The following is a 19,554-nucleotide window of genomic DNA, read 5'->3' on the forward strand; positions in this document are numbered from 1 at the left end:
TCTCCAGAGCCGACTCCCTCCCTCGCCCGCGCGCTCTCCCCTCCTCTTTGGGGCGTAGCTCGCGGCGCCGGGCCCGGGCCGTGGGTCTGCGCGCTCGGCCCCCACCCCCAGGATCTCTGCCGGTGGGGAGGGTGGGGGTCGGGGGGGCCTAGGGGCGGGGCGACGAGAGGCGGGCGCGGCCGGGGGGGGGGGCGGGGCCCTGGACCCTTGGCCAATCGCCGGCGGTGGCCCAAACCGAAAGGAAGCGGGGCGGAGCTCGGGGCCCTCCGCGCCCGCCGCGCCCTCGGCTCACGGCGCCCTGCGGCCGGGTCGCCTTGGAGCCGCGCATAGAGCCGGCGGGCCGCGAAGCCCCCTACCTGGGGGAGAAGAGCCCGGAGCGGACGGGCTGGCTGGTGCCCGGGCCACCCTGTCCGTTTGGGAAAGTCCATCTGATTCTCCACGCATTCTTGAGGACTTGGTCACCCGCTCCCGCCCCCTCCCGGGAGCGGCATAGTTTTCTAAGTGCGTGTCCATCATTCATTCACAAAGACTGACACACAGGACGTGAGGCAGCGGCTGGAGGGGCGTGCGTGAGAGCAAGGGGCTCCGAGCCAGTGTCCTCAAAGGGCTCTGGGAATACTGGACTCCGGCCGCTTGGTGACTCAGGGATCGGGGTTGTATTGCTGGAGGAGCCTTCGATTTTTCCAGAGCCCACCCGCGTCATCGTTAAGAAATCAGTTAAGAAATGAGCTGCCCTTGATAAGAATCTAGCTGCCACTGGTATGGATGGAGCCCAAGGCTGCCTCCTGGAGACCCCAGAACAAAGGCCCAACGACTTCTATAGTATTAGGAAAGTCAAGAACTGGGCCCCCAAACTGGAATCCAGTCCTGGGCTTCCTTGAACTTCCAGTTTCCCTTCATCAGTGGTTCTGTTCCTCTAATTATGTCACCATTGGCCAAAGTTTTGTCTTTGCTTTCACAAACTCCTCTACTGGATAAAACTGACAGTCCTCCTATTGCCACCGTCTAAAACATGATGCACAGCTCTGTGGTTTGAAATTTCTGGAGTACATCTTTCTCAGCCATGACAGAATCACAGTTTCAGCCCCCTTTTCCATTTGGGAAGCCCAGACACTTAGGATACCCTAACATGACCCCTGCATAATTAATAGTTTGCCACTGGTGCATTGGTTATAAAAGGAGAGAGTTGGTCCTAATTAACAAATCAAGCAGTAGACATAGAAGTGCGCACCTAGACACACGTACATATATCGGGAGCCAGGCATTGACCTATCTTTGATGAACTAAAAGATTAAACATAAATCTCTCTGAACAACCTCTGAGAAAGCTATTTTTAATCCTGTTTCCTGATTTCTAAGCATATGTTAACTCCCACCACATGGTTATAACTGTAACCTCAGCCTCTGATAAGTCTTAACACACCTGCTTACCTCATCTAACTCCAGTTTTGTCCTCTTGAAGTATGGTAATTTACAGGTTTCCCACAACCAGGGAAGAAAGGAGCCAGGAAGAGAAGATAAATCTCAAATCTCGGGCTCCTGGTTCAAACTTGAGATTATGCTCGTCTTCCAGTGACTCTGCAGAGTGAAGTATTTGTACGATAGACGAAGGATTGTTGTCATCCAGCTGTGTTTCCCAAAGGTATGAGAAAACAGCACTGGGCCCCAGATGACAAGAACAGACCCATCAGATCCTGGGGAAAGCTGGGGGAAACAGCGCATGAATGAATTGTGCATTTGCACATTCAAATGAGCAGCCAAGAAAGAGATCTTGAACCAATCCTGCCTTACCCACTGTGAATACATCAGCAAAAAGAACTGTGCAAATCAGGAGTTGCTTTGGGGAATTTTGTTTTATCAATGTTATGTTAAGGAAATGCTGGCATTTTTTTTAATCCAGGTGTGAGTATACTATTTCAAATGCAGCGTTCTCAGAGCAAGTCCTGCCTTCTCTCCCTCGGTCCTTTTCTCAGCTTTCTTTCCAGGCTAGCCTAAACACTGCTGACCACCCCCATCCCTGCAAATTAGACACTCAAAGAGCCTGCCATGATAGATCCAAAAACATTGTCCACTCCAGCCGTGGGGGAAGTTTATTCCTTCAGTTCCTCAATGATGACAACTCAACTTGTCAGTCATCCTTTATAACCTAGTCCTGAAGCACAGAAGCTTGAAAGGTTTGACTGTGCAAATCAGGGGATGGGGTTGGGAGATAGCCAGGGGCCACCACCGACTTCCAGGAAAGTTACCCTGCGGGAGACCAGTTGTGAATATTGACATTAGCAGAAGTTATACATCCAACCTCCCAACTGGATGAAATTTCCCTAAGGACAAGGAGCACTTAATACGGACAGAGTTAAAGTATTTTTTATGTATTTGGGATTTGAGTAACCCAGTCAGGCCTGCTATGATCCCACTTGGTTAATCTGATAATTTTGATAAATGAAATCTTTATTCTCTGTAGGACACAAGCAGATTTTTTCCTAAATGTTCCTGTGGACTTTAGATGATATTTGTATCTCGTGTGCTGTGCGTAGTCACTCAATTGTGTCTGACTCTTTGTGACCTCATGTACTGTAGCCCGCCAGGCTCCTCTGTCCATGGGAATTCTCCAGGTGCCGATACTGGAGTGGGTTGCCATGCCCTACACTTTGTATCTTACTATATCCTAAAAAACAGTGCCTGGCATGGTGCCTGACACATTGTAGACATTCAATAAATACTCACTGAATTGTGAAATATCAGGCTTCCCAGGTGGCTCAGGTGTTAAAGAATTCACCTGTCGATGCAGGAGCTGCAGGAGACATGAGTTCAATCCCTGGGTAGGGAAGATCTCCTGGGGGAGGAAATGGCAACCCACTCCAGTATTCTTGCCAGGATAATCCCATGGACAGAGGAACATGGAGGGTTACATTCCATGGGGTCACAGAGAGTAGGACACACACACACACAAAAAGACTGAGCACACACACAAGTAAATAAGTAGTGAACTATCACCTCCCTGGTCACTAGGGACTTTTACTTTGCCACCAAAGCTTCTCAATACAAAGGGTGAGTGAGTGTGATACTTAGGGCTTTTGAAAATGAGCTAAACAATGTGAACCACTCTGCCTTTAGGTCTGACCTTTGGCTTGGCTGATCACAAGCTCTATTCCCCAGCACTCCTGTCCACTCCAGTTCATTAGTGCCTCACTTTTTCCATTAATAAAACAAGGTCAGCTGAGCTTTGCCTTCCAGCCCCTTGGGCAGGTTGTTTCAAGACCCTATCTGCTTTTTAAGGCACTCAAGAGAATTCAACCAGGAATGACTTTGTTTTTGCTTGTAATGCAGCAGTCTGTTCTTCCTACACCTGACAGAAAACAGAATTGTATCTTCAAACATTCCCAAGACTTAGGGAATTACACCCAGCAAGCGCTGAAATTCCTCAAACTAGAAACATCATGTCAGAAGGGTTCAGAACAGACATCAGGCGTCAAGGGGCAGGGGTGTGGAGTCAGACATGAATGACACCAAAAAAACAGTACTTTAAACATGGAGTATGTAAAACACATAAACTTTCTTCTTTTATCCCCCTCCCTCCCTCCACTGTACTCCAATGTCAATAAAAAAGAAATATAAAAATACATCTAATTTTAGACAATCCTGGAAGATCCTGAAGACTGTCCCTCTCCAGAAGTGTAGTGGAATACATTGTCTCTTTCTCGCATCTTGACCAAAAACTAAAGAATCTCAGAGTTGTGAGCTAAAATACGCTTTATTAAAGGTAGGTGCAAAAACATTCAGACCGCTAACGGCTAATCCAGAGCAAGTTTATGACTCACAGATGATTTGCTGGTTTAAATGTAAGATTGAAAAAAAAAAAAGTTTTCAATTAACAACCTTCCCGCTTTGCGTTTGTGGTTGTTTTTCTCTGAGAAAGAAAGGCAACAGTCACCCTGTAGCACACAGAAACAGGCTTCTAAAAGCTTAACTCTAAAGCAAGTGGTTTCTATGTGATAAGTTGAGTCACTGAAAAGCACCCTGCAGGGAGAAAGATGCCTGGGGCTTCCATATCCACCGTTATCAAGCTGCCATAAAATGGAAAACTGGAGAAAATGAAAAGAACTCTCTTAATTAAACTCGGATGCCCAAAGGCCTTAGGGTCAGTTCAGGAACCCAAGTGGGGGACTCAAGCTGGGCTGTCGCTGACTGCAGGCTGGCTCTGTGACCTCACCCAAGCCACTTAACCTTTTTGTGTCACAACCTCATCCCTGTTTCAGGGAATAAAAATCACCCCTGGCTCTCCCCTGACCGTGTAATACAGACTCATTAACTATTGTTTAGAAGGTACAATAAACAATTGAGCGATAAGTAAGGGGGGAAGCCGGGAGAAGAGGGCGGGCTGCAGAGAGGGGAGGACTCGGGGCCTGTTTGCCCTGGGAAAGTTCTCCAGGATAAAACCGAGGAGCCTGAGTAGTGCAGACTCTGGAATAAGACTCAGATTGAAATTCCAGCTTGACCCACTCACCAGCTGAATTACTCCACAGAAGTCCTTTAAACAATCCCAAACTTCAGTCCTTCCCTGTTGAAAGTAAGGTTGCTTGGAGGATTACGTGAGATAATGCAGGAAAGAATTTAGCACAGTCAGGAAATAAAGCTCAAATAAAGTTTAATCACTGCTAAAGTTACTGCTTTTAAGAGCCAATAGACAGTAGGATGAGCTTCCCAGGTCAGGCAGTGGTAAAGAATCCGCCTGCTAATGCAGGAGATGTGTGTTCGATTCCTGGGTAGGCATGACCCCCTGGAGTAGGAAATGGCAACCAGCTCCAGTATTTTTGCCTGGGACATCTCAGAGGAGCCTGGTGGGCTACAGTCCACAGGGTTGCAGAGAGTCAGACATGACTGATCTACTGAGCATACACACATGTAGATGCTAGGACGTAGGAGAAATCACAAAAAAAATCTTCTCCATGGTGAACCCCTTTGCAGAGTAAGGTGGACTCTCTATTTACCTGAACTGTCTTATGGACAGATTAGGAGAACGATCATATCTAATGTTAAAAAATTGCTCCAACCCACTCCCTCAGAACCTGCCCAGCTTGGACCTTGCTTTAGATATTCCGGCACTACCTGGTCGGGAGAGGAAACTGCAGACTTGTATTTAAAAGTCACGGCAAAGCTGTATGTCAGGTTCAGAAGGAATATCATGTTTGCAGTGCCTCTTTGGAGACAAAACCTTAGGTCTTGGCTCCGTCACATGTTATAGTTAGATGGACTCTCTTAGAGATAGTCAAGTTCAGCCCTGCTATCTCCAGAGGAAAAAATGACTCTGAGAGAATAAGTCATTCTGCCCAAGGCCAAACAGTTCAGAAAAGACTGTCATTTCTAGAAAGGGATCCCCTGCTCACAGTTTGGGCGTCTTCTTGGGTTTGTAGATACCACACTGCAGGGGAAGTCACTCACTGTCATTCGGTTAGGTCTGTTCCCAGACACCCTTGAGAAACGAAGCAAGATACAGCGTACATAGGAACAGAGAGATGCTCAGACTCGATTTCTAGAAATCTAACAGTCTCCTCTGCCCTGGATATGTTGTCTCCGGGCACACACGCTGCAGGGTAACCACACTAGCATTCTCTGCGGGAGACAGCTTGGCATGGGCTTAAGGAGAGAAAGGGTCTGGGCTGGCTCATCGCTGTCTGCCGTTTCTTTAGGCTGTAATTACGACCCATTCAGCTGCATCTGCAGCCCCAACAATGTGGGATGGATGGGCCTCATCCACAGACCAGGCGACATTTGAAAATCCACCAGTTCAGACAGCACGTACTTCACTCGCAGCAGCTCAGACTTCTGCTCACACAGAAGGTGGTGAGGAGCTGCCAATCAAGGCTACAGGATCTGAGGTTCCCTCCACACCACAGTTACTTTCCTTGAGGTGAACTGAGCACCTGTCTCGGAATTTTGGCCCCGTCCGGGCCTGGGTCATGCGGAATGCTGGCTACCCTGGAGCCGCTGGGTTCATGTAGTCTAAGTATGATTTCTAATGTAAGCTGTCTTAAATTGGTCCCTGGAGGGTGGAGAGGGATGATGGCGTGTGCAAAAATGGTTGAAGAACCAGTGTTCTTTGATATCATGGCGGGAGCAGAGACCCAGGCTCCTGGTGGGGAGCTCGGAACCCCAGAAGAACAAGATCCTGAGCCCCCCCGCAACCAGACTGCAGGTGGTTTCATCTGGTGGCAGGCTAAGTGCCCCCCATCTGATCTCACCCTGCTTTTCTCTTGGGTTACAAAGACAACACCAGGCTTCAAAACAGATGTTCTCTGCAGTTGTCGTATGAATCTTAAGATAATTTTATTGTGGCATCTTCCCTTTTCTTCTTCCCCTTTCATTTGGAAATGCCAAGTCAATTGCCCCAAAGGACTAACCTTTACCACCCTAGAGATGAAGGAGAGGAGGTGGGGTGGAGAATGTCTTCATTCTGTTTTCGATGCTGCAAGTTGGGCAGAGGAAGCAGGTGGCAGTAGAAGACTAACTCTAGAGGAAAAGGGGAGATGCTACCCGAGGAAGCAGGAGAGAGCACCTTTCTGACAACAGTGGGAGGATGGGCGCGAGGGGACACAAGAAGGTACTGTCACAGAATTTCTATGTCCTTGTCATTCTGGGACTTAAGTCTCCAAGTTTCCAAAATGAAACTGAGGCCTGGTCTTGTATCTGGTACCTTGCCTGAGTCGATTTCATTGACCTGCGTGGCCAATAGTCAAGGAATAACAATCAAACAAATCAAAGGTGGTCCTCAAGCTGGAAGAGGATTCAGAGCAGAAAGGAGGAGGTTGCACAGAAGATGCAACGGAAGGTCAAGAGGAAAACCTACACCAAACACAGAGGGCATTTCTCAGTCTTTCTCAGACATGGGCACTTTCTTTATACAAAGAATTTTCCACCCCACCACCACGAGGTGCCCTCTTGTGCCCAGGACACCCCAAAGGAATATTTAAATATGTACATCTGCCTCCCACACTCCCTAAAGACAGCGATTAGTCTGTCATCACCTCCAGTGCTCAGCTCAAGACAGTAGGAGCTCAATAAATGTCACCGATTACTTAATTAACGAACAAATAACTTCCTAAAATTTCAAATACAGATCTCTGAACTCAAATATCAGTCTTCTTTTTTCAGCCTAATGTGAGACTCAAAGTTACCCAACATTTAAGATAAAGAGGTAAACAGGTGACTCTTTTTAACTGAAAAGGTCTTTATCAAGTTTAACTCTCCTGTTCTCATCGCCTGGCTCTGATGCCCTTAAAGGAAAATATTGCTAAGGTCACCATATTCATTTTATTTTTCATGAGAGTATTCACGGATATAGTTGTTTGTGAAAAAATAAATGGTGTTTGGCTTAACCACAAATGCAAACCAATCATTTTGTCGTTGGTCTGAACTTATACACAGCATACTGTTCATATTGTCAGAAGCAGTCTTCAGAAATTCCTGAACTTAAGTTGCATCTTTTATTTCACTGTATCATGAAGGTAAGATTCAGAGTCCCTGTATCCATGACTCAGATAAGAGAACACATGAGATGAACCCAATTTTCTCCATTTTTGTGAGGAAGAAGAGCTAGACACTTCATAGGGAGTCCAGTGTCATCCCCTTCACCTTCTCAAATTTATAATTTGTCAGGTTCCCAAAAACAATGCATTTTTTAAAAATTGTTTGACCATACTATAGGCATCCCCTCTGGTGAGATAGGGGATGTGTTGGGAGGAGATGGAGAAGGACAAGATAGGGAAATTCAACTGAGCTGTTACCACCTAGCAGGTGGCAGAAAGACACAGAGAATGCCTGACCTCTCTGGCTGGCTGCACCATGGCAGAGGACACCTCCTTGCACTAAATTAGTTATGTCTCCTGATGGGTCTTGACTATGCTGTCATGGAAAAGCAGGCTAATTTTCAACTATAGAAATCAAGGAAAAAATGGGTTTGGTTGGGGTCCACCATTGCCTTTTAGCTGCCATGAGAATCAGGAACACACATCATTTTACATCACCTCCTCCAGGCTAATTATACAGAATTGGCCCCGGAAAAAAAATGAAGTGTGTTACACGGAGAACATGTTACTAGTCAGGAAATATAACATTCTTTGAAGCCATCACCTACAAATATCTCACTCAGGCATCTACTCCTCCCTTCACTTCAGCGTCCTCCACTTCACCATATCACTGGGTTATAATGAATTTATACAAGTCCTCCCTTAGCTGATGCCAAACCTAGTAACAGAGAAAGTGGAACGCAGAGCACTTATTCAAGTCCCTTGCTGTTTCAAGTCTCTTTTTGCATGTGTGCTGTTCCCAGAACACGAGTGCCGAAGCTGAGTCTCATGAATACACAGGACCATATATCCACAAAAACAAATCTAGGGTGTCCAGTGTCATTATTCATATTTACAATGTACTGAGCACCAAATATGCCACTGATAGAGGGTTGACAGTTGAAAAACCACCTCAAGAAGGGATATATCAACTCTTCTCCGGGATGACAGCTCCCATTTAATTCTCTGTTTTTCAGAGCCAAAGAGACGAAGCCTTCTTTAACTTACAAAGAGACAGCTGGGCTCACTCAGCTCATTGCGTCACCCAGAGCGAAGGAGTTGGAAGGGAGCGGATGGTCCTGGTGATGACGCATGAGGTGGAAGAGATTCGGCTCACATCTCATCTATATGGATTGGCTAGCATACAATGAAAACCTTTCTCCCTTTGCCTTGACGGAGACAGGAGAGGCTAACCCGGTGTGTGTGACGTGCAAGAAGGCGCCATTTAATCAGTCGGCCAGAGAAGTCCTTTCAAGTGTTGGGGGCTCTGAGATGATAGGTAAGGTGGAGAAGGAAGAAAGTAGAAAACAGAGAAGTTTTTCCTTAATGGAAGTGTATTTCATCAGACTGATCAGAAACATGTGTTTTCCCCAGACGGGGAAACCATCTTGAAAGACTTCATCCCACAAAGGCTTTGGGTGGAAGCAAGCGCCACCAGGGACCCGCTGGGGAGGAGGAGGGGGCAGGGAGGAGGGCGTGCAGCTGGTTGGGGAGCTGGCAGGGGACGTGGGAGGAAAGCGCAACCGGCGGGCGGTTCTCTTGTGGCAGGTTCCCAGGAGAGGTCCCTTTCCAGGAATTAAAAATTCTAAATAATGTTCAGAATTTTGAAAAATCAAAAAGATTATGGACTTTTCTTTCAGGGAATTCCACAGTCTTGAAAGAGACCAGATGGCTGGCAACCACCAACCCAGACCCAGGAAAGACCTAGCATCCACATACACTCCCCTTTCAGTGAGCAAACATTTTCTCTCCAGGAGCGTTTTTTTTTTTTTTTTAAATTGAATGTGATGGAGCTGAGGTGTGGAGGTAAGGGATAATTCCAAACAACCCACATGGCCTCGCGCCCAAAAAACCAAAACATAAAACAGAAGCAATGCTATAACAAACTCAATAAAGACTTAAGAAAAAAAAGTGGTCCTCATAAAAAATATATATATATGTGTCTATGTATATGTATATATATATATCCCACACAAAGACCTGTAGTTTTTTGCCAAATCAGCTATCAGGCTTTGGTTTTCTAACTATAAGGAATGCACTTAATCTCTACAAGAAATGAGGAGGCATGGGGTAGAGTGGTTAAGGGTACAAGCTTGGCTTCAGGTGGACAAAAGTTTGAGTCAGCTTGGCCTTTCTACACCTCTCAATCCCTTGGCCTGAGAAAGCCTGTTTCTTCACCTGTAAAATGGAGGTGATCATAGTGCCCACTGACAGAGTTAATCTGAGGATGGAATGAATTTGTGTTCAGTCATTTGCACTGTGTCTACCACAGAATAAGCACCCAACAATATTTTGCTGCTATTATTCATTTTACATAATCAAGATGTTGACTTTGGATTTAGTGACCATAAAATTTTCATGGAAGTTAATCCAAGAGATGAAGACATAGTGGTCCCATTAAAGTCATGAAAAGTGAAAGTGAAGTCGCTCAGTCGTATCCAACTCTTTGTGACCCCATGGACTGTAGCCTACCAGGCTCCTCCGTCCATGGGATTTTCCAGGCAAGAGTACTGGAGTGGGTTGCCATTTTCTTCTCCAGGAATTAAAGTCATGACATAGTATTAAAATAAATATAATTTTAAGTCTGAGTATGTAAATCACATGGATCCAGACACCAACCCCTTTGGATGAAAGGGGGTTGATTCCCATTACATAGATGTGAAATATGGTTCTGGAAGTTCTAAATGTATGGTCACAGCTACGTTACACACTAGCCATGCAGAGAGGAACAAACGCCTTCTAGGATTCCTTGCAATCCTGGGTTCTCCCCGCTCTGGGTTGTATGTTTGATACCCATTCAGTGACTTCATACAAACTGAGCAAAATAAGATCCCAAGCAAATGGCCTCACTATTTGGCTTTGGGGCTGGTCACCAAGTTAGCAGAATCTTACAGACATGCTTCAGGTCATGCCCTGTGCCTTGCTGCTTGAGTTCTCCCCAAACTACTGCCAGTATACCACTGCATTCACTTCTCTGAAGTCTTTTCTTGTGTTATCCCATCTTTCTGACAGCCAGAAGTTTCCTAACAACTTGTACTCTAAACCTGGACTTCTAACTATGTGTGTTTGCATGCTCAGTTGCTCTCTAGCCCGCCAGGCTCCTCTGTCCATGGGATTGCCCATGGACAACGGGATTTCCCAATGGAGTGGGTTGCAATCTCCTACTCCAGGGGATCTTCCTAAATCAGGGATCTAACCTTCGTCACCTGCATTGGCAGGCAAATTCTTTACCACTGAGCTATCAGGAAAGCCCAACTGCGCTGTACTCAAGCATATTTAGTTACACAATTCTGGACCCGCGAAGCACCCCCCCACCCCCCACCCCCCGCCCAGCTCCGACTTGCCTCCTGGAATTCAGATGAAGTGTTCTATTTGCTGTGTCACCACTTGTGCTGACCAGCTGAACCTAAGGAAAGACATCCCACCTTGCCCCTCACGCCGCCAGTCAGCAGCACAGATTCTGCTATTTAGGGGCATCCGCTACATAATTTGTATTCTCGCACCGCCTGTGCCTGGCATCTGGCCGGCAAAGGCTGGCAGCGCGGAACACACAGAGTCTCCTCGCAAGTTGCCTGCTCCATTTGGCAAGATGAACGCCGTATCATTGGGAAAGTGGACTTAATTGGATTTCTGAGAGTGTTAAGTCATCCCACCTCAGCTCCAAGTTGATTAAAGTGTAGCTCTGCCCTTTCCAACAACCAGAGCAAAGAAATGATGAAGAAATACTCTTAAAATGCACAAGGCTGGTCCTCTCACTTACTCTCTCTTTTTTTTCTTAGTGACTTTGGGGAGGTTTGGGCATGGATCCTGCACACACAATACTGTTCTTGTTCTTCTTTTCTCTACAGGGCAGCCCTGAATGGCTCTGTCTAAAATTATAAGCAGGGCGGCCCTGGGCTCCAAGAGATCAGAGCCCTCATGCTGTGCCTGAACAAAGACCCTGCTTTTCCCCAACAATTAGGCCTGCAGAAAAGGACATCTATCTGCCTCTATTAAAACCACCACGTGCCTTCAAGTCAGCCCATTGTAAAGCTAATTAAATAACACGCCTCTCTCCCCATGCAGGTCTCCTGATTAGCTTTCCTCTGCCGGGAACGTCTGCAAAGCGCCTAGAGATAGACAGCTAATGTTCCACTTCTCTGACTTTCCCCCAACACCGATCGCTGGGCTTTGAAAAAGCCACCTCGTCACTATTGTCGGGTTTGTTCAGGCGACAAGCTCATCCAGAGCTCAAGATGTAAGTTCTCCAACTTAAAGGAAGAGACAAATTTTATATTATTTTAAAAATAAGGGACTTCCCCGGCGGTCCAGTGGTTAAGACTCCACACTTCCATTTCTACTGCAGGGAGCATAGGTTCAATCCCTGGTTAGGGAACTAAGATCTCATGTACTCTGCAGCCGAAAAGAAAAAAAAAATAACTTGGGGAAGCAACACTTCTGTCACAATACAGACTCTTCAACCACCGTTATCACAGCCTGCAGCTGCTATCCCAGCAGTGTAACGTTCCTGAAGGGCTCTTCATAGAAGTCGGGGAGGCTGGATAAGACACAGCCAGGACTGTACAAGCGGCCCTCCAGCTCAGACCTGCATGAAACAGAAGCACAGATTTCTCGGAAAGACACTGTAGAGGAATGTTGATGTATGACAGAGGTCAACACAATACTGTAGAGGAATGTTGATGTATGACAGAGGTCAACACAATACTGTAAGGCAACTGTCCTTCAATTGAAAAAAAAAAAATTTAAAGGCCACTGTAGTGTAAAACAGAGATACAAGAAAACATTTCAACCCAGTTTTTTAAAAACATGATGTAGAAATAACAAATTCCTACCAAGACTCTTTAGTGCTAATCAGATAAAATCGAAGCATTGCCCAAATGGCTCACATTAGCCCCTGCCCATTTTTCAACCCTGCTTCTCTTTCTTTCCCTGCTCTCTGACAGTCCTGGACTTGCTGGTACCCCTTGAACGTGCCCCAGTGCTTCACCATTTTACGTGCTTCTCAGACCTTTCTGGAAAGCCCTGCTCCACCCTTCCCGTTCATCCACCAGGAAACAGCAGCAAACATCACCAACACCCCACCCCCACCCCTTGAAGGTTTCCTGGGCCTCTGGATAAAACCAGGCACTTCCTCCTTTGCACCTCCTAACAAACTGCCCTCAAGTCAGCGTTACAGGCTTCTGATTGAGTGGCTTGCTACCTGGTTTAAAATAGCCTCGGCCCAAGGACTTTCCTGGTGGTCTAGTGGTTAAAAACCTGCCTGATAGTGTGGGGGACAAGGGTACCAGCCCTAGTTGGGGAACTAGGATCCCACATACTGGGGAGCAACCAAGCCTGCATGCATGCCAAAACTAGAAAGCCCATGTGTTGCAATGAAAGATGACGCAGCTAAGACCAGATTCAGCCAAATAAACAAAACAAATAAGTAATCTCCACCCTTCTAGGGCAGGAGTCATATTCTATTCGAATTTTAATTTCCACAAAGCTTAAAACACGGTGATTTGGACCTCGTGATATAGTAAATGCTGCTTAATAACTGTTGAAAGAATAATTAAATAAATGAATGAAATGATGAATAAATGAAGGAATGAATAAAACAGCCATTTGGTATTAAAAGTGATCTAAGATGGTAATGGTAAAATCAGGCCCACTTCCAGCTTCACCATAGACAGCCCTGCACACTTGGAAAAGAGCATTATTATCTTATGACATGGTTCTCTCCGTTTGAAACTGTCTAGTCTAATTACACACATACACACTTTTCAGATACAAAAATGTTTAATAATAAAATGAAAGGAGACCAGCCCTTTTCTAAGTCTGTTTAATAGTTATAGAGATTAACTTTTGAAATCAGCTCCAGCCTTTGAGGACTGTAGCTCATTTAATCATCAGACCATACCAACCTTTCCTTCTAAGTATTTTTAAGAAGACTCACCAATCTTCTCGATTGTCCTATACAGATGAATGGATGACTAAATTATAAAGCAATCCCATATGCAGTTTAAGTTTCCCATGAAATACTCATGGACCTCAAAATTAGCAGGAAAAACAAAGCACTTGGCAAAACAGATTTTGAACTCTGCCAAATCCACAAACATTTAAAAACAGCCAAAGTCACTGAATGATTCCCATCCTTAAAACATAAAGCCTTATAGCAAAAGTCACTCCCTGATGGTTCTCGTGTAAATTCACTTCCGTGCACAATGCCATCTGGGGTCAGTTCTTCCCTTGTCATTTTACCATCACGATCTCAACTTCTAGAAAGTTGTGTTTTTCTAATATTTGAGGGTGCCTTCTATAGAGAGAGAGAAAGCAAGGGATAAAGACATAGAGAAAGAGTCCACGATCCTATAACAGTAAGTAATCATATCAACAAAAGAGTATAGAACCTCCAACCTGAGACCCGGGAGAAAACACTGCCATTCCTTTGATAGTCCCTTTGTTCTGGCAAGCCTCCTACTTGCTAAATGGAATGCCCACTTTATAATGATCATAATGGATTGAAAGCTATAAAATTAGATTCTGGCTAGCAATGGCTCTTTATTACTCTCCTTTATCACAGTGTGACTTCATTCTCAGATCTTGCCTTAAGGAAGAGTCATCCACAACCTCGAAGATATGGATAAAGTAGGATAATAAACAAAGACAAATCAACCTGCATTTTCATTGTGATCTTTTTCCTCAAAGTATCATTTGGTATGACTACAAAGCAGCCAGTTAGCGTTGAGCTCACTGTTACTTTATCAAGGACAGATTATATAAACTACATGGCAGGAATAAACAGTTAACCACAAAAATAAATAAAAAACAGGGTAGAAAGAGAAGAAATGAAGGTAGGTGTGAATACCACATGTATGTATGTGTATGTGCTCAGTAGCTCAGGCATGTCCGACTCTTTGTGACCCCATGGACTATAGCCCACGAGGCTCTGCTGTCCATGGTATTTTCCAGGCAAGAATACTGGAGTGGGGTTGCCATTTCCTCTTCCAGGGGATAGTCCTAACCCAGGGATGGAACCCACATCTCTTGCATTGGCTGACAGATTCTTTACCACTAACGTGAATGCCATAGCATTCATCAAGTAGAACTATCAGAGGAATATGATCAATACATTTGAATCAAAGAATAGGAACATAAAGATAAGAAATAGATATTGTGAATGCCTACTAAGAAATATATATTATGATGACTACTGTCATGAAGACATTGGGTACAAGAATTAAGTACAGTGGGGTAAACACAATATGATTAAAGTCTTAGCAAATAGCATACATTATGTGTGATACCAACAGCCCCTTTCTAAATCCAATTATGGTTTGGAGCAATATTAGAAAGCATAATATAGACAAAGCAAGACACACAAGAAACCTCTTATTAGGAGCAGGAATGGACTGTAGGGAGCTGTTGTGTTGATAGTTCATATCAATATATTTCAGTTAGCAGGTTATTTAAGCAATGACTTCAGGGTAAGCTGCCTTATGATTCTAAGCAATTAGGAGACACCCCTTTCACACTATTCACAGAGTTTGGGTCATTTTAAGTCCTTTATGTGCCAAATCTCAGAACCAAAATTGAGTTGGCATAGCTTCTCTCCTCTGACAGAAATAACAGCTAAGTATTACCTTCTGTCAGACATGACTAAATGACTAACTTTCACTTTCTTTCATTACCTTCTGCAGCCTGGAAAGTCACTTCCATCAGCACCTCCTAGCACCTCTGAGAGGTGTCCAGGAGGAGGGAGGCATTCAGGCTCTCAGCAGAGAGCATTTGTCCAGGGTATAGAGACTTTCCAAGTTTGCATGACTCTGACCCAAGTCAGCATGCAAAATACTGAAGGTGCACATTCATGCAATTCTTTTAGATGATTCCTGGGTCCCAAGTTACTCTCCTCTATCACTCAGAGACTTTCAAATGTGGTTTTCTCCTGCCAAGTCTTGTGTTATCATTTCTCTAATTTCTTGTTCGACCTTTTATCACTTACACATCACAAAGCGAGTCATGATTTTCCCACCAAAAAAGTATGGGGTGAAGGAGGGAAGGCATAGGGCAGCAAAGAGAAGATGATTCAGGCATTAATCCCTACCCATGAAAGTGAAAGTGATAGTCGTGAGTTGTGTCCAACTCTTTGTGACCCATGGTCCCACCTATCTCTACTCGAAAGAGAACCAAGCAAAGCCGCCTCGGGAGGAGGACACAGTAGGGCCCCAAGTGATGCGTCTGCCAGAGCTCAAGGATAAGCCAGAGGAGTCAGGTCTGGATTAGGGATGAAGAGGAAGGGGAGGAAGGCGTCAGATCCCTTCCCATGGGAACGCAGGGGTGAGAGAGACTGAGATGAAGAGGAGGACTTCTGCTTGGACACCTCGCGTCTCCTTGCAGCTGCTGCAGGAAAATGTGCGGACGGAGCAGCAATAAGAGCAGCTGGTCACAAAACTCATCTTTCTGATACTTTTCCCACCAGTTATATATGTTTATTGAGATTTTATAATAACACGTTCCAGTAGAGACTTCATGACAAGTAGAACATGGCATTATAAACATACAAAGAATGCCTTCTGGGAAACGCGCCATTGTTGTAAAGTCACAGACCCCAAATTCTCCACCAAAGGCAAGTGAGCACTGGAAAGAAGGAAGAAAGAGAAGAGGGATAGGGAAGAGGACATGGGGGGTGATTTCAGGTCTTCTGTGTGTTGACACCTTCAATATTACCGGCGTTTTTACTTCCCTTGGGTTCACAATGGTTATTCCCTCAAAACACCCAAACTGAACATACTAATTTTATTAAAAGTCTTTCGTGTGAACACCTCTGTAAGCTTGGGGTGTTTTCCAGACAACTGTTAGTGACTTTTTTTAAAAACTTATCAAATATAAAACCAAAAAGATGAAAAAAGAAATATGGATTTCTTGGCAAAGACACTTGCATTAAGTTGAGATTTATACAAGTAGTGCATAAAATCATGATGACTTTTTCCTTAAAGAGTCTGCTGAATTTTTTTTTTCCCCTTCTTGGAGTTAAAATACACTGAAGTAACTTCAGAATTAAATACTTGATTTGTCTTGGTTTAACTGCAATAGAGAAGGTCAGGGGAAGGTATTATGTTCCTAGAGATGTGAAGATTGAGCATCATTTAACATAACTAGACTTTCAGATTTTGCATTCTTCACAAATTGCACACATAGTGGTTGCTTTCTGTTTTTATTCCTGGTTATTATTATTCTACATAGCTTGCCCAAGTCCCAGCACAGTGTTTAATACTAAGCTACAAAATCAGGCTGACCTGAGCTGAAATCTGTAACTTACTAATGGTGTACCTCTTGGCAAGCTACTTCAACTACATAAAGCTCAGCTTCCTCGTCTATGAAATGGAGCTAATAATAACACAGGATATTCTGGTCATATTTAAATAAGATAATATATGTAAAATATTGAACAGTATCTGGCTCAAAATAAATAATAAATGGAAATTTGGGGATATTTTTCAGGTTAAAAAAATTGCATTCCAAACCAGAACTCAGATATCTGCAACCCACTAAGTTCACTAGAAATCAAAACATACTCATTTATTGCAGTGAACAATGTTGAATGACCACTTAATACAAGTTATTATTTATGCCATAGATTAAGAAGACAGCTCATAAACATAAGTGGCCTATGTATTTTAAAATATCTATTTATAAAAGGGCCAAGACAAAGAAAGAAAAGTCTCTTTAACATATAGTGCTGGGACAATAAGATATAAATATGCAAAAGTAAAAATCGGATCCCTTATTCACACTATACACAAAAATTAGCTCAAAATGATCCTCAATTTGAACCTAAGAGCTAAAGCTATAAGGTTCTTACAAGAATGCATAAATCTCCACAACATTGCATTAGGCAATGATTTCTCACATATGACACCAAAAGCACAAACAACAATGAAAAACAAAATAAACAAAAGAAAGAAATTGGGCTAATCATAACTAAAAACTTTTGTGCTGCATAATATAACATCAAGAACCTAAAACAGCAACTCATATTAGCAGAGAAAATATTTAGTTCCAAATCTCACACACACATACACACACATACGTGGTACAGTGGTAAAGAATCTGCCTGCCAATGCAGGAGATGCAAGAGATGGCGATTCCATTCCTGGATCTGGAAGATCCCTTGGAGAAGGGAATGGCAACCCACTCCAGTATTCTTGCCTGGAGAATTCCATGGACAGAGGAGCCTGGTGGGCTACAGTCCACAGGGTCACAAAGAGTCAGACATGACTGAGGGACTGAACACACACATGTATGGAACTGAAATGGGCGAAAGAACTAAATGGGTAAATATTCAAATAGATATTTCTGCAAAGAAGATACACAAATGGTGAATAAGCGTATGAACAAATGTTCCTCCTAATCATTAAGGAAGCACAAACTAAAACCACAGTGAGACACTACTTCATAACCTCTATGAGATCTATCAAAAAGACAGACATTACCAGTCTAGGTGAGGATATGCAGTGATTGGAACACTTGTACATTGCTGGCAGAAATGTCAAATGGTGCAGCCAGTTGGGAAATCGGTCTGTCAGTTCCACAAATAGTTAAACATCAAGTTACCATATGACCAGCAATTCCACTTCTAGGCATAAACCCAAGAAAAATGAAAACATGTTCACACAAAAAAGTACACATGAATGCTCATAGCAGGATTATTTCTAACAGATACAAAGTGCAAACAAATGTCCATCAAATGATGGACACAGAAGTTGGGGCATATCCATGTAACAGAACAGTATTCTGCGATTTAAAAAGGATGAGTTACCGATACATGCTACAACATGAATGAACCTTGAAAATAGTGAAAGAATCAGTCACAAAAACCCCCATATTGTATGACTCCGTTTATAAGAGAAGTCCAGAAAGGGCAAATGTATAAAGGCAAAATTAGGCTAGTGGCTACTAGGGCATGGGGCTGGGGAGGGGGAGGGGGAAGAAGACTAGGTTTGACTGTTAATGAGGATGACATTCCTTTTAGGAGGGACAAAAATGTTCTAGAATTAACTCATGGCGATGGTTGCACGATACTGTGAATATCTTTAAAACTCTTTAAATTGTACACTTTAAATGGGTGAATTGTACCATATATGAATTATATCTCAATAAAGCTTATTCAATTAAAAAAAAGAAAAAAAAAAAACACTGCTTTTCCAGAGGTGAAGCAAGACAAACAAAAGAGAAAAAGAATTTTCAGTCTTCACGGTTGCCCAGAAGAGTCTGTGAACATCATCCCAAGACCATTTGCTTAACCAAAGTTCAATGGAAAAACATCTAACATTTCTGTGACCTTCTTTTCTAAACTTTCTAAGTGGCTTAAAGAGAGGCTGCCCGGGAAACTCCGAATGGAACCTAAAAATATTATCTCCTGGCTTTATAAACACTGGCAACGCTAATGAAGTGAGGAGCCACAGACCCCAGGGATGGGACGTTTCACTCAGGTTGGAAGCCTGGGTGGTGTGTAAACTCACCCTGAGGCGGGCAGATTTGGGCCAGAGAGGTGACTATCAGCATGGTGGAATGGAGGAAAGATGAACGAGGAACCAAGATACATAAAGCAGAGCAGGAGTGGCCACTGTTCTAAACATCAGTAAAGCAACCTCTTTTCAAATCAAGCTCCCCGTCCCGTTCTGCTGACCAAGTTTGGACAAATGAATGAAACTCAAGACCAAGTCCCCCTGCCCACCTTCCTTTCCACACAGTTTTGAAAGAGGACATGGGGAGCCCTGCTGTGTTTAACACTCCTTACCGGGTCTAAAGCAGAAACATTGTCTTTATCATCCCTATTCTCCAGGGCTTACCAATTGTCCAGGTGTAGTCATGTCCTCCTTAGCTCCCCACCAAGGCTCTGCTGATGCTTCCTGAGAAAAAGGAAGTCACTCTATTTTGTGGCCCCAATACTCTGTGCAGAATAAGAGCTCAATATGTACGTGCTGATAGATGAAGGACAGAACAAAAGAGCT

At 44.0% G+C, this 19,554-nt stretch overlaps 1 protein-coding gene and 1 long non-coding RNA gene across 2 annotated transcripts in view; one reads left to right on the plus strand and one right to left on the minus strand.

The window, feature by feature from the left end:
* Window positions 1-19,554, minus strand: part of ETS1 (ETS proto-oncogene 1, transcription factor) — a 138,648-nt gene that overhangs the window by 71,794 nt on the left and 47,300 nt on the right. The window lies entirely within an intron of this gene.
* LOC110128450 (uncharacterized) lies at window positions 315-11,879 on the plus strand. The gene is made up of 4 exons (XR_002311179.2): window positions 315-1,641; window positions 3,633-3,759; window positions 8,539-8,840; window positions 11,627-11,879. It is a non-coding gene; the product is annotated as an uncharacterized lncRNA (long non-coding RNA).

The sequence above is a fragment of the Odocoileus virginianus genome, chromosome 28 (assembly GCF_023699985.2).
Source record: "Odocoileus virginianus isolate 20LAN1187 ecotype Illinois chromosome 28, Ovbor_1.2, whole genome shotgun sequence".
In the NCBI taxonomy this organism is placed as follows: Eukaryota; Metazoa; Chordata; class Mammalia; order Artiodactyla; family Cervidae; genus Odocoileus; species Odocoileus virginianus.